Source organism: Schistocerca piceifrons, chromosome X, assembly GCF_021461385.2.
Source record: "Schistocerca piceifrons isolate TAMUIC-IGC-003096 chromosome X, iqSchPice1.1, whole genome shotgun sequence".
NCBI classification, from domain to species: domain Eukaryota; kingdom Metazoa; phylum Arthropoda; class Insecta; order Orthoptera; family Acrididae; genus Schistocerca; species Schistocerca piceifrons.
The window spans coordinates 277,204,847-277,217,656 of NC_060149.1; positions in this window are offsets into that span (position 1 = coordinate 277,204,847).

Consider the following 12,810-nt stretch of genomic DNA (forward strand, 5'->3'; position numbering starts at 1 on the left):
CTTGATGCAGTTGCCCTGCTTAAATTGAAGTGTAAATATGCCACTTCTTATAGAAAGAACACGTGCAATGCCGATGCAAAATGGTTCAAATGGCTCTTAGCACTATGGGACTTAACTGCTGTGGTCATCAGTCCCCTAGAACTTAGAACTACTTAAACCTAACTAACCTCAGGACATCACACACATCCATGCCCCAGGCAGGATTCGAACCTGCGACCGTAGCGGTCGCGCGGCTCCAGACTGTAGCGCCTAGAACACTCCGGCCGGCCATAATTGGAATACTCGTGGCTCAGTTCATAGACATCTACATTTTAGCAACACTTTGGTGTGGAATATTTATTTACAGCTCTTCTGGAAGGAAGGAAGACTGAGTGTAACATCCCATTGACATCGAGGTCAGCAGAGACGGAGCACATACTCAGATGGTGTCAAGGAAGGGGAAGTAAATCAGCCGCACTGTTTCAAAGCAACCATCCTGGCGTTTGTCTGGAGCGATTTAGGGAAATCACAGAAAACCTACATCTGGATGGTCGGACGTGGGTTTGAACCGTCGTCCTCCCGAATGCGAGTCCAGGGTACTAACCACTGCGCCACTCTGCTCAGTCGGCTCTCTCCTCTGAGGCATGACACTACACTAAATGTGCTCTCTTTTGGTGTAGGCAGCAGTAGTGAAACTTGACCTAATGTATAGTTCATATACACATGGTGTGCAGAAAAAATAACTGGGACACAAGGTTTGCAGAAAACAATATACCTCGCACCAGTGGCATACACAGAAAAACCTCAAGGAGGGGGCGCTAAAGATATCTTGAGCTACCTTTACTTTTACCGTAATAAAAAATAACCAAGTTACATGCAAAGTTTGAGAATGTTTTATATAAACTGATTATACGCATATACAAGACAATACCGTCTTATGATATAAAAAAGTTACAATTGTGGTTCTCTTCCTTAAATGATGAATTCTATGCGCCTATTCTTCCTGGCAAATCGGTTAATTACATCGTCAATAGAACGCCCCGCGCGCCCCCCATATGTATCCGCCACTGCCTCGCACACACACATACACAGACACTCACAGATCTATACAGGGTGTTCGGAAACTCCAGTTAAGAACTTATAGAACTTGTACAGAGGAGTGAATACATAATATTCTGAATAGGAACCCATGTCCGTAAACGTCATCCTACGACGCGACACATTATCGAAGTTTAGCCGTCGGTTGCTGTGAATGATTCCGTGATGATATTACAAAATTTCGCGATGATGGAGGAAGATGTATTAACTTGAAGTAAGGGTCCCTGTACCGAAAACAAACGAATCTAAAGCTGTAATCGAAAACCGTTCTGATACCTCTGACGGTGGAATACACATACCGGTACTGTTGTTGCTAAGATTATATTGTAGGCAACTTTCAGAGATGGTAGTACGGACCAAAACAAGAAAAAATGTCCTGTAAAGCCGGTCGGTGTGGCCGAGCGCTTCTAGGCGCTTCAGTCTGGAACCGCGCGACCGCTACGGTCGCAATTTCGAATCCTGCCTCGGGCATGGATGTGTGTGATCTACTTAGGTTGGTTAGGTTTAAATAGTTCTAAATTCTAGGAGACTGATGACCTCAGATGTTAAGTCCCATAGTGCTCAGAGCCATTTGAACCATTTTTTTGTCCAGTAAACATGGGCTCTAAAATGCACATCTTAAGAGCTATGAGCTATTGTTCGATACAGGAGACGTGTTTCATTCTAGCGAAGATGAGCAAGTGCTCACACCTCCTCAGATATGCATATTAGAGCCCATGTTTACAAGACATTTTTTCTTGTTTTGGTTCATTCTACCACCTCTGAAAGTTGTATACCTTACATCCTTAGCAAAAACAGTACCAGTACATGTATTCCACTGCCAGAGGTATAAGAACGATTATCGCTTGTAAATTTTCGACTCGTTTCTTCCCGAACCAATGAGTCTTACCTCAAATTGATACATTTATCCGTCTCTATCATCCTTGAAATTCTGAACCATCATCACGGAATCACCCTATACATATATACATTAACTGGTGCCGGCGCCTATAACTTTGACGCTTTGTAGAGTTATTGGATGACGTTTCTTGACATAGGTTCCCATTCAAAATATTTTGTACACACACGCCTCTACATGTCGTACAAGTCTGTAACGGCAATTTCCAAATAGGCTGTATACAGGGTGCTCTAAATTCCCCTTACAAACTTCCAGGGCTTGTAGAGGGGACTGAGTAGACAACATTTTGAATTGTGACCCATGTACGGAAACGTATCGTTTCCGTGCTACAGCCCTTTGAAAACAGGTTTGCTAGGTAAGGAGGGAACAGGGTAGTCATGGTGAGGTGAGGGGTGCTTACGTCGGATCGGTTGATATCATTTGACGTCTGATCTGGTTCGAGCCTCATTCACGTGTCTGTGAGTGTTAAAGCAATATGGCTGAGTACACGTTTGCAGAATACACCGCCACGATCCTTCTGTGTGGCGAAGCTCACGGCAATGGAACAACTGCTTGTCGCCTTTATCAAGATCGTTATCCACAATGTCCCACACAATCGGCTTCGAGAAAGGGATACCTTCACCGTCATCAGGAGTGCTTGTGGTACTCCTGGGAAATGCTGCACACCCTTATTGGAAGAGGCCGTACTGCATCACGTTGAAGAGAACATCATTCGTAGGTACAATGTGTGCACAGAATTTCATGATCTCCACATCGAACCTTATTTGGAAGCTGTCGCTTGATTTAATCATAAATAAATGTCTGAGTGACGATAAATGTTGTTTTTTTATCTTTACATAAAGAAAAATATTATCTTGTCAATAACCTTCGAATTATATGCTACGCACATGAGTCTTCTACATGAATTAGTGAATTTACTCATGGCACTTTTGTTGCACTATACATGTAATCACTTTCAGAAGTAAAATTAATAATCACATTAACTAATTTCATAATATTGAACCTTAAATTGTTGATGTATCACCACAAAGGGGCTCAAAGGGCCCCAAGCGCTATGGGACTTAACATCTGAGCTCATCAGTCCCCTAGACTTAGAACTACTTAAAGCTAACTAACCTAAGGACATGACACACATCCATGCTCGAGGCAGAATTCGAACTTGCGATCGTAGCAGCAGCGTGGTTCCAGACTGAAAGGCCTAGAACCGCTCGGCCACAGCGACCGGCATATCACCACAATAAGATGAAAACAGTGAATAGTAGAGGGAGTATGAACGAGAACAGTGACATATTTAATTTACAACATAATGGAAAGTTTTATTAAACGTTTAGCAACTAAAACTTTGTGGAGAACCTGTTGATAGATCTTGTACAAAAAGACAAACACAAATCAGTTATGGCATGGTGTTTGATGGGCAAAGCATACCTTTGTTTACCTGAATCCTCTGTGAGGCTCAACTCTATTCAAATGGAATCAGCTATGATCAAGTATGACACAAACTATTGTTCACTTGAGAACAGGGAGCTGTGAATATCGTTTAACAAACCTGTACCAGTGCAGCAGTACTTTACCCATTCACCTTGATTCAAGTGGCAGCAGAAAACGGTGCGGTGTGGGCGAGGAGCGGTCGCTGCGGCAGCTGTAATGTTCTGACGTATCCACGAAAATATGTAAACTACGCGGTCCGGTGTTCTGATTATCAGAACGCGGGAAACTTCCATCAAAGTCCTGAAATCCCAGTAGATTTCAGTTTGAGCTGCACCCGTTCGCTGGTCTTGCCAAACCAATTTGACTCACAGGCACGGCAGTGCATACTGGAATTGTCAAACGTTAGACGGCCGACTCAGGACGAATAAGTTCACATTCGTGACACACGATATGTCCGAGATGATATGCTGTTCAACTGAGGGTACAGCTGGAAGCTGCCACAGACTCCTAGTCCACCACAAGAAAAAGACCACAAGTCTCACCCACTAGGGAAAGACGTGAAGTTCTGCGCCAGGGGAGGACCAGAAGACGAAGCCCTCAGAGAATCACAACCACTTTCCATCAAGTCTCAGTATTGGAGCCGAATTATCGAAATGAAACCTTCCCCACATTGCACAAACCAATCAAACTGTATTCTACTCATTAAATTTCCCCTCTTGACTGTTCTCTTGGCCTCGTAGCCAATCCACACACAGCACCAGGGTCCCCACCTTGGGAGGCAAGCTCTCCTTTGTATATACTGAGAGGAGCAAATCAGCGCCTCCAAATTTCTCTTGTATGAAAAAAGAAGACTTTAGACCGCGGAAGCGTCGTTCTCAATGTAAGCATAACCATGTATCGGCAAAAAACATCGACCTAGACGGACCACAGTCCCTCGTTTACAGAGTGGTCTAATCAATTTTCAGTTTAATGAAAAAGGGCTGTTAACCTTCCCAAACAGTCGTGCCCTTCAAATATATGTTTTCGAAGCTCACTAAAAGAACCTGGCGTCAAGAGCGGTTGCGGGAGGGGGGGGGGGACTTACAGTCCTACTTCCATGAGACACATATACCAGCCACTCTGTCTGTATCATCCCAACTTCTCTGCATGGAGTTTTCCTTCCCACTGTTTGCACAAAAGCTCAGTTTACAGTAGTCTCTCTTAAATGGCTTCTCCACCCACTTCCAGCCATCTGCTGGCCATCTTCCGTGATGGACTGGCGCCTGGCCCAGATAAAATGTTTTGTGAAATGACGCCCTTCTGTCCGACCCTAAGTGAAAGGAGGAGAGAGCTTTGGCCAAAAGTCCCTCTGCAGGTAAGAACCGCTGACCACTGATCATTCGCGATGCCAGGCCGCTGCACTTGGCATTTACGGCCCCCAATTCATTTCGCTCCCTGTTCTTGGTCGCCTCCATTATATCCCCCCCTCCCTCCACAGATAAAATCTCTCTACAGATTACACATGTAGTTACAAGAGCATTCTGCCCACAATTTCCTCATGTAGAAAAAGTCATTAACCATACGTAGCAAATGTTGCACTGGGGAACACCGAGATCATGCCCCAAAATATGAGTGTTAATCTGACTGACAACGCTGTGCCGGCCGACGTGGCCGAACGGTTCTAGGCGCTTCAGTCTGGAACCGCGCGACCACTACGGTCGCAGGTTCGAATCCTGCCTCGGGCATGGATGTGTGTGATGTCCTAAGGTTAGTTAGGTTTAAGTAGTTCTAAGTTCTAGGGGACTGATGACCTCAGATGTTAAGTCCCATAGTGCTCAGAACCATTTGACCCATTTGACAACGCTGTTAAACTGTGAGGGGTGGCATGCCACCTGCCAACTTGCAGTGGATCAGAATGGTAATCCTCGTTTGAAGAGGACATAAACGGATTAAATTTAACTGTAAACAACAGTGTTTGTGAAAACTGATTAAGTTTCCTTTTTGTTCCTTTGGTTACTAACGAGTGGAATTTTAAAACAAGTGACGTATTGGTTCAAATGGCTCTAAGCACTATGGGACTTAACATCTGAGGTCATCAGTCCCATAGAACGTAGAACTACTTAAACTAACAAACTTAAGGACATCACACACATACATGCCCTAGGCAGGATTCGAACCTGCGACCGTAGCGGTCGCGCGGTTACAGACTGAAGCGCCTGAAGCCACTGCGGCCGGTAAGTGACGTACTGGGCCACTTCTAATAAGTTATCTGTAAAAGTGGTCTCGTTACCAACATGTTTTCAAATGGGTGTAACTTGGAGATGGTGCGCCTCGGGCATGGGTGTTTGTGATGTCCTTAGGTTAGTTAGGTTTAAGTAGTTCTGAGTTCTAGGGGACTGATGACCACAGCAGTTAAGTCCCATAGTGCTGGGAGCCATTTGAACCATGGAGATGGTGCGTTTACAGACATGGGTTAAAATTCAAAATATTATCTACTCGGTTCCTTGTACATGTCCAAGACGTTTGTAAGGGGAATTTTAGAGCGTCTGCATGCACCTATAAACACTATGACAATTAAATCATACTATTTCACATCCACACAAACATTCCCCCCTTCCCCCATAAGCACACATACTCTATCGTCCAAGTGAATAGTGTGCGCACAGTAAGGTTCCAAGCCCGTCAGCACAAATGACTCGCTGCATACCCTTATTCCATCTTAGGGTTACACCTATGTCTGTATGGTACATGTACTTTTTTGAACGGAGACCTATGAACTCCACAGTTGATGACCCATTCACCTCGTCTTTCATGAGACTGATAATTTTATAGTTGCCAGGTTTTATGCCATAAGGATTCTTGGCCGCATAACCACGTGTCGCTTGCGTCATGGGGGGGGGGGGGGGGGCTTATTACTTCATATGGATCACAACTCTTCATCCAATAGATGAAGCTGTCGGTATTAACATAAACTAACTATGAATTTACGAAGTGGAGTTTGGATAGATACAATATACACATACCCACAAAATCAGCTTTAGAGAAGTCTAACGAAACCTTAGCCACCTCCAGAGCAACGAAATCTTTGGTGAAGATTGTGGCCCATTTAAAATTTGGCCTGGCTATATAGTCTGCTGTGCCAAAACGCCCCTTCCAGCAGGTAGCTAAGTTAATTTCTCGATGTTCGCTGATATTTTCCATTGTTCTGCCGAAAACGGCATTGCTCATAAGTTTGTAAAAATCTTTCCACAATGTACACATCACGAGAGTCCTCTTTTCAGTGCTTAAATGCATGTATTCCTTCAACCAGGGACGCTGCCTGACGATAGTAACACGAATGACTCTATTCTGTTTCAAACCCAACTTGAGACGTTGCTGGAGATTACGGTAATGTAGTATGTACCCTGTTCTTCCCATCAGCGTTGTCATCAGCTTGTGGTGGGGATCGATTTTTGGAACTCAGTGCTCTGGACGCAGTGGGAAATCACCATACTCATCATTCAGACTAATGCGTTATGTTAAAGCTACCTCTAAAACCTTTCAGAATCTGAACGTACATATTTGATGTTTTTACCCAATCTGGTGCATTGCTTATAAGACAGCCATCGAAACGTTTCATTAGGTAGAGGTTGTTACATGGCTTGCCAACGTAAGTTGTGGTTGTTTGCCGTTACATGCGTATGGACATACTGACAAAGACCAAAGCAAATCCCTCGTTCGAAAAACAACAGCATGTCCAAATCAGTCAAGAGTTCGATGCTTACACATGTTCTTTTCAACATAGAATCCCACGAAAGCCCCAGTACAGTGTAGTAGTAAGCAGGACTCAGTTTGTATGTTTCTACCAATGCGCTGCAGAATCGTTCGAAAATATCTACATCCATGTCGATATTAAGTTTCACATATTCCTTTAAATTAGGGATGTCGAACTCCGGCCATGCACTTGATGCATGTCTACACTCCGCATCTGGTATGGCAGTGCCTGAAAGCTTGCTGGAGAGTGTGGTTATGTCAGGTAGTGTGGTATTGTTGAGTTTCTCATACGAATCCAGATATTTGTATGGGTAAAACCCCTTCTTCGTTACAAGCTGTAACTTTCAATCATCAGGAACTGCAGCTCGAGTTAGGTGTAAGTCGTCATGATGCATCGTTTCAGCAAGTTTCTGTAGTGGTGCCTGCCTGAATCTAAGTGAGTCGAGAAACTACAGTGCAGCTTTCTTGGAGATTTTCTTCGAAAATGAAATGTATCTCTCAGTGCTGCAGGTAGGACAGTAACTTGGTCTTTGCTCATTCCGTAATCAGCCAAGGGCTCGACTAGGAAGTGAGCATCATACCTGCTTAAATTGTGGATGAAAGTAGGAGTTGGTAATTCAAGTTGCATGCGCTGTGCACAGCACTGTGGAATTTGCTGCCTAGAAGACAATGATCCCTACATCAGTTTCCGCTTGTCTGTGTAAAGCTGCCCCCAAATATAACAGTCAGCTGCGTTCTTGTACAGTAATTTATCCTCCTGCATTTTGGTCATACGAATGATGTTGCCATAAATACCTTCAACTTTCCTTGCAAAGTTTCCAAGCTCAGAGAGCAGCCAATACCACACGTTTATCCCCAATGTACGAATCAAAATGATTAAGTCTTCAATCATACGAGCATACAACTTGACGAACAGCTGCAAAAGATACGTGCCAGCCTGTGTGAGTGCTTTGACAGGCAATAGGATTATCCTTACAGCCTGCAACGGGAGCGAGGAGACATTCAGAGTCGGCGTATATGGCATAGTGACTCGCTCATTGTGGAGAAAATTATTAACCTCTAAGATTTTATCCACCTCAGTAGGCTCTACAATACTACCTTGGTAGAGCATTCTACCCAAAGCTTTGTTAAACTCTCACTCATTTGAAACGAGTTCAGTCACCTACGGCAGAATTGCTGTTTACCATTATGCTTCGACATTTCAGTGGAGGGAAGATTGGACGTGCTTCTGATCCAATAGTAATGTTGTCTGTCACTCTCAGAGATTAACAATAAATCTACATGTTTCAGTCACTGACCAGCAACTTTCGAAAAGTAAATGGGTCCAACGACCATGTGTAACAACTCCATCATCTGACTTGCATTTCCTCAGAGCATAACATGAATAGATATATGGGGGTTCTGCCACTCAAATTTACCAATGCCCTGAGGACTCATGTGGAATTTAATGCCATTGTCTTTATAACATCCACTAATATCCAAGTGGTATTTTACACATAGCTGGACATATTTCTTATAATTGCTTTTTGAAGCCAAAAGTGACCACAGAAAGAAGTACTGGTCGTTGTTTTGGACGGTAATAATGCCCTGTTTTCTAGCTATATCCTCTGAAAGGTAGATGTGTGGGGATCAAACAAATGTGAGTGACCACCCAAATACAGAACTCTACAGAGAGGTTTAACCGAATCTCTTTGTTGGAAATCAGAGAATTGGTCCTGTATAGGCTTCAGGGTACAATCAACAAACAATTTAGCAATTGACGTGCCCTGCATTATCTCGATACTATTACCTTCGTTAGTTATGACTACATTCCTCTGTAAACGCTCCTTAAGTGGGAGAGTGAACTCGCAGCATATCGTAATCAAGAACTTAATGGCGGGTCACAGCGGACACTTTAAGACCTTAGAAACTTTCCTTTTCAGAAGAGGCACGCACCCATTCATGAAAAGAATCTGGTCTTGATACCTGACCATGTTACTGATGCGCAAGGAAGATTCTGTCTCCGAATGAATGTTGAATAACTGAAAATGGTAATTCTGTGTGACACACCAGAACGTCCTCATAATCACTGTCAGAATGGATGGAGGGGTTGCTACTGGACGATAGCTGATCGCTACTATCACAACCGAGAACCCATCTTGATGGCCCAGGTGTTAGTAATGGTGATGTCGCTCACGACTATGTGACTCTCGGCACAGGTATGGTACCTCACGAAGACCTGGCCACCACTGGCAGAAGTGCTTCTGCCACTACCAGTCGAGGCCACGACGCTGAAGCAGATGGGACTACTTGTCACACTTCAGCTGCTAGTGCTCCTGTTCGTGGCGGTGATGATGCAGGTGTTAATGTTGCCGGTGACAGTGATGGCAGCTCCAATACATTGAGCAGCTCTGAAACATCACAGATCAGCAGTCTGTCAGTGTCAGAGATAATTTACACATTTAGACTGTCAAGCAGTTTCATCAATATCCGAAAAATTACACATACGCACGCGCACACACACACACACACACACACACACACACACACACACACACACACGCACACACGCACACACACAGAGATACTAACTTAGGAATTCTGCCTTGCCCGACTGACTCATGGCTGCATATCGCCCTATCGAGCCTGTCCTCCAGCTCCCTCAACCGCTCATTGTCACTCGGAACTGGAGATTGCCTCGTTAAGCGGGCGCCTCAAGTGCATTGAGCATTTCTATGAAACAACAATAAAAGAACCCATGAGAATCAGAAGGCAATTCTACACACACACACACACACACACACACACACACACACACACACAAAACAGATACATACATAAAAATTTATCATCTTCGCCGGCCGGGATGGCCGAGCGGTACTAGGCGCTACAGTCTGGAACCGCGCGGCCGCTACGGTCGCAGGTTCGAATCCTGCCTCGGCCATGGATGTGTGTGATGTCCTTAGGTTAGTTAGGTTTAAGTAGTTCTAAGTTCTAGGGGACTGATGACCTTAGAAGTTAAGTCCCATAGTGCTCAGAGCCATTTGAACCATTTTTTATCATCTTCCTCATCAACATCATCATCATCATCATCATCACGATTATCTGACACCTGGCTTGCAGGAATCATCTCGCCTCGCACATAGCGCATGCCTTGCTGCACTAGCTCACTAGGACAACAATTTTTTTGTTAATTATAAATTAAAAATGATATCTGACATGTATACACAGATATATGAATAAAAAGTCAAGAACGATTCATTGATTAAGCAAAAACAGACAAATAAATGATATTTACATGGGGAATCGGTACTGGCATCTTCAAGCTATCACTGTACGGCACTAGCCTTAAGAAGATCTCATTAGAGGCCTGGGATGGCGTGGCCAGCATCTAAACACAAGGGATTATGTTCACACACCACCTTTCAGATGCTGATGATGCTGGAAACCGGCTCGGGTTCCGACCATTAACACAATAATTCTGAAACAGCAAGAACAGACACTGGCTAAGTAAAAAGATATATAGTCACTAAAACACACACACACACACACTCTCTCGCTCTCTCTCTCTCTCTCTCTCTCATACACTCTGACGTGCACACATACTTAAGTAGAAGATATACACTATGTGATCAAAAGAATCCAGACACCCGCAAAACATACGTTTTTCATATCAGGTGCATTGTGCTGCCACCTACTGCCAGGCACGCCATATCAGCGACCTCAGTAGCCAGTAGACATCGTGAGAGAGCAGAATGGGGCGCTCCATGGAACTCACGGACTTCGAACGTGGTCAGATGACAGGGTGTCATTTGTGTCATACGTCTCTACGCGAGATTTACACACTTCTAAAAATCCCTAGGTCCACTGTTTCCGATGTGATAGTGAAGTGGAAACGTGAAGGGACACGTACAGCACAAAAGCGTACAGGCCGACCTCGTCTGTTGACTGACAGAGACCGCCGACAGTTGAAGAGGATCGTAATGTGTAATAGGCAGACATCTATCCAGACCATCACACAGGAATTCCAGATTGCATCAGGATCCACTGTAAGTACTATGACAGTTAGGCGGGAGGTGGGAAAACTTGGATTTCATGATCGAGCGGCTGCTCATAAGCCACACATCACGCCAGTAAATGCCAAACGACGCCTCGCTTGGTGTAAGGAGCGTAAACATTGGACGATTGAACAGTGGAAAATGTTGTGTGGAGTTACGAATCACTGTACACAATATGGCGATCCGATGGTAGGGTGTGGGTAGGGCGAATGGCCGGTGAGCGTCATCTGCCAGCGCGTGCAGTGCCAACAGTAAAATTCGGAGGCGGTGGTGTTATGTTGGTAGTGTTTTTGATGGAGGGGGCTTGCACCCCTTGTTGTTTTGCGTGGCACTATCAGAGCATAGGCCTACATTGATGTTTTAAGCACCTTCTTGCTTCCCACTGTTGAACGGCAATTCGGGGATGGCGATTGCATCTTTCAACATGATCGAGCGCATCTCTTCATAATGCACGGCCTGTGGCGGAGTGGTTATACGACAATAACATCCCTGTAATGGACCTTTGGGATGTTTTGGAACGCCGACTTCGTGCCAGGCCTCACCGACCGACATCGATACCTCTCCTCAGTGCAGCACTCCGTGAAGAATGGGCTACCACTCCCCAAGAAACCTTCCAGCACCTTATTGAACGTATGTCTGCGAGAGTGGAACCTGTCGTCAATGGCAAGGCTGGGCCAACACCTTATTGAATTCCAACATTACCGATGGAGGGCGCCACGAACTTGAACGTATTTTCAGCTAGGTGTCCGGATGCTTTTAATCACATACCGTACTTACGTAATAGTTGAACATCATGTCAAAATCACCCAGTGACAGAGTAATGTTAGCATATCAACAATGAGATGCCGTAAACGGCCTAGGGTTTGGAACATTAATTTGAGTCGCCCTTAAACTAGCGTCACTCATCAGCCTTAGAAGAACAACATAAAAATCCGTAAGTATTGAAAATACAGTCAGACAGACACAAACAAGCACATATACAGAAATGGAACTTACGTTCAAGATTTTCATCTTCCCCAACACAGAAACTAAAGCAGCAAACACCTCATCATTGAAGAGATTCGTTGGGACACTGTCCTTACCGAAAACCTCCATGAAATGAGGACGCTTGCTGCTGGACAGATCAGTTGCACATGTTGATGTTTTGTGGGAGGATATCAGTCCATTTGAAAGAACTGCGAATGTTACTTGCATCAGTATTTGCCCTTTTATTCTTTGGTTCGAACACTCCACAATACATGCTTTCATCTGAGAGACCATCGAGTAGCGATTTATTCCATACCGTTCAATTACCACTTTTAAATATATATTAGAGAAATCACTGCTATGATCTGTTTGTAGACTGTTTTAAGTGCGGTTAGTTCCTGTTTGTAATAGTTGTTCAAACACGCATGCAGCAGCTATCTCCATCTTTGTTTTCACAGGTAGAACCCAAACTAATGTGGAGCATGTATCAGTGGCCAACAATATGCGTTTGAAACCATTATTCGTTGATGAATATTCTGTCAAATGTACAAGATCTACCAGCTCCTTGATGGTGGACGGCAGCTTCAAGTTGTAACATCACGGAACAACAGTCTGTAAGTATCAGAAAAAAATTTAGGCAAATTTAGACACTCACACAGTCAAGCAGTTCTA